We start from the raw sequence: 3,868 nt of genomic DNA, 5'->3' as shown, positions 1-3,868 counted from the left end.
GGCCCCGCCGCCACGGCGGGAGGAGGAGAGCAGCGCCCGGATCCTCCCTCCCGGCGGCATCCCGATCCCGGGCCCGCCTCCGCGGAGACGGGACCCCCCCCACCCCCACCGCGGCCGCCGGGCAAGAGTCCGGCTCGTTTTCAGGCTCCCTCCTAGCAGGGGGCTCTCCCCGCCCCGGAGGGGTGAGAGGGAAGGTCCTGCCCCTTGTTTGTGCTTATTAATGGCGGTTTTCTCTAGCAGAGGACCGCTGAAGCAACGAGAACAGCCCGCAGCGGCCTGACCACGGTGCAGAAAAGGTGTGACTGCCCCCCTGCACCCCCCACCCAAGGGTAAGGATGCAGCAGATCCAAACGTGCACCTCGCTGCTCTCCCTCCTGCCCCACCAAGAAGTTCACATCTCCGCTCGAGAGGAGCAAGCATGTCGTTTTCCCCGGTGACGTCCCGAAAGTTTGAGGTTAAACCTGCGGTTGAACCTGCAACAACTTGCAGAGAGAGCGCTGGGGTCTGGCTCACTCACCCGTAGTCCCGCTGAGGAAAGCGTAGGCAAATGAAGGGTTGCACACCTAACTGCTGGAAACGCAGGCTCCCCAACCCGCCTGTTCTTGCCCTTGGGTAGCTTCAGCTTGCACTTGCTGCTACATTTTAACTATGAACGTTTGCAAACCACAAGATGTGCTACTTAAAAGCGTGCCTGCGCTTAACGATTACCTCTTTTTCACATCCATTAGACATACATTGCTTTAGAGAGCTAAAATGGCAGAAGTCACAATGGTCACGTACAGGAGAAAAATGAACAAAACTTCTTCTCCCTCCTCTTTTTCAGGCCCATGCTATTTTTTCAGCACAGCCCCTGACTGGACGAAGAGAATGAAAGATGCAGCCAAGAAAGGATAACACAAGAGAGTCTTCTTGCTGGTTTATCAAATGGGCAAATTTTTTGCTCCCCTTTCGAAAGGGCAAATTCTGAAGCCGCTCCCAAAATGGGCACTTGGCAGAACTGATGGTCAAGGTGAAGGAGTCTGCTTTTTTGTGCACATCAAAGGACAACTCTGGACAGCTGAGGGTTTTTTTTAAGGGCCCTTTTGAATGATGTATCACAAGAATTAGCAATCACCACTGCTAATTGCATTAGAGGCACTGCTTGTGTTCTTATATCCTCATGATTATTGATTTTTGCTGTGCATACTCTCATTTCCACAGCTCCATCGTACAGGGCCTGAGATCCAAGCTTATTTACTGCCACATAATCTCTGAAAACCATGTAAGCATTTCCTTTTCAGCCCCCATCTAGAGCAGTTTAATATTTTAATCACATTATGAAAAAGCATCAAGGCAGAAACAGGTATATTCCTTAGTGCTGCAATGAACAACTTCGGTACCTCTTTGCCAAATGTACCTTGGACATCCGGCCACTTCTTACAGCCCGGTCCATCCCAACATTAAGCAAACATCCACACGCTACAGGAATGCAAGAATTCATTCACCCAGTGCCCACACATACTCTCCAGGCCCAGTGCAGTATCGTGACTACAGCACATACCATTGCTGACAGCCCCCCTGCAATTTTGTTGACATTTCTGTATTTCACATCCTATAAAATGAGGCGATACCTATTTGCCATTGCTGATATTGGCTGATAAAAAGCTCTGAGAAAGCCTAACTCATAAAATTTAGAGGTGGATTTTATCACAATTTACAATATGGAAGTAAATCTATTCAACTCGCGTTTTATGATGACTGTATGAATGAAAGACAAGTCATTTTTCCCTTGACATTTAACATTTCTTGTGGCTTAAAGCCCAGTGTGATCTTTAGGTCCAACTGCTTCTGAAGACAGAGCTGTTTGGTAATTCCTGTCAGTATGAGGTTATCAAGCTTATCTTTATTAAAAGACCAAGATAAAAGGTAACACTGTCTGTGGTCATAAAGACAAGGGCAAGAAAGGGAGATGTGAAAAGAAACAAGATCGCATACTTCTTGCCTAAGTCATTGCTTTTATTGTGCAATAACAAGTAGCTCACAGTCAATACGTATACACGAGTTTACCACTGCAACCATCCAGCATCCCCTACAATTTCAAGTATTTCATAGTAATAATGCACCCACCTATTAACATACCCAGCTTTCCCCAATGTGTGACATAAAAGAGAAATACTTCACTTAGTTCAATTTAGATATTGCAGACAAAATTTCCTTCAGTCTTCAACCCCAATCTTGGAAACAGATGTATTCAGCTATGAGAGTAGTTGCACTGTACATGAGGAATCTAACATTTTCTACGTGTCTACAGGTACAAAGCAGTTCTCCTATCTCTCCTGCACTAAAGTATCTACTGAAGTAACTAATATCCTTTAACAAGATAATTTGGCTAAGTTTACATAAGAATAATCAAAGACTCTCACTCATGTATGACACAGGAAGATAAAAATAACAAGCCAAATGTAAATGTGCTTCTAAGCAAATGTGAGAACTTTAAGAAATAAAGTGGGGTAAGCTAGATAGTGAAATTAGGGTACTGACCTAAGAAAAGATCAAAAATGTTGTAGGAAGTGACACCACTCTTGGGGAACACCAAGGATCAATGAGACACTCATACAAGGTACAAATAATAAAGGACAGTCAGAGAAGATGACACTGTTAAAAAAGTGGTGCTATATAACAGTTTATTGTCAAGTTAGTCAAGAAAGTTAACTATCAATTAATAATATAGAATAGTTACAAACTGAAAAGCTGATCATATATTGGAAGAACACAGGATTAAAAAAAAAAAAAAAAAAGGACATTTCTGTTACCCCCACAAAGAAACGTCCTGTTAAGGTATGATACTGACGTTGAATGTTTAGATGCTACAAGCAACTGTTCTGCTTTGTACTATTCCCTCGACACTCATTATTCATCACAGTTGAACCAGGATACTGGATTACATGAACCTTTAATCTGAGCCAGTTTATTATTTACTCACCCTCACGTGGCAGAGCTGTTCTGAAAAAAACTTGTAAATTCTTCCTTGGAAAAACGGACTTTACACATATCAAAACACTCCATGGCAAAGTCAGTTGCCAAAAGTGATTTAAAGAAACAAGTTTCACCACAAATTTGTACAAACCAGACTCTGTGGTCGAGGCAGACAGATTTCTAGAATCCAGGTACCCTGTGGGAGCACAGGCAATATTATTGCTCTACAATGCACAAGTTTTTGATTCGGAATCCTTTTCTTCCATAGAACGTGATGTTCTAAATTACAAACTAACAGAAAAGTACCAATACAGCTAATGGAAAAAGTGACAACGGGATCCAGTTAACTACCACTTTTACAGTAACCATTGCATTAGTCATGTTTCTAGTAATGCTCCGATTATGCTACGTTTAGGATTAAACGTCTCTCTGCCACGCTACTCAACACACCCAGCTAGCTGCCCATGCTCCTCCTGATCCCTCCTGCTTCACCCTTCGCTAGCATTTCTCATTTCCCCACTCCCACGAGCAGAGAGGAAAGCCAGCACGCCTGGCCTACAACAGCTGCGCGGGCTTAGTGGCCGGGTCCCTCACCACACTCCCTTGGCAGGGGCTGAGAAAGCTTCCAGCCCCTCTGCTGCCCGCTGCGCTGTGATGACTGTACCTCCGGGGCTCACATCATCCTTACATCCTGCTGCCCTCAGCCCTGCTCCAGCCGATAGCTGCAGATAGATCTGCACTCTCCATTAATTTCGGATTTATTTCGGACGGAACCGAGCCCAGCTTTGCCAGCCGCTCGGTTCACCCCCTAACCTGACAGCGCCTGACCAGACGGTCGGCCTGGGCGCGAGCCTGCCGGGGGCTCCCCCGAGGCCTGTACCGCTTTCTGCCCGCAGCCACGGGGTGCCGAGCA

This window comes from Haliaeetus leucocephalus, unplaced genomic scaffold, assembly GCF_000737465.1.
Source record: "Haliaeetus leucocephalus isolate CR32 unplaced genomic scaffold, Haliaeetus_leucocephalus-4.0 Scaffold577, whole genome shotgun sequence".
In the NCBI taxonomy this organism is placed as follows: Eukaryota; Metazoa; Chordata; class Aves; order Accipitriformes; family Accipitridae; genus Haliaeetus; species Haliaeetus leucocephalus.
Note: the sequence above shows the minus strand (reverse complement) of the source record.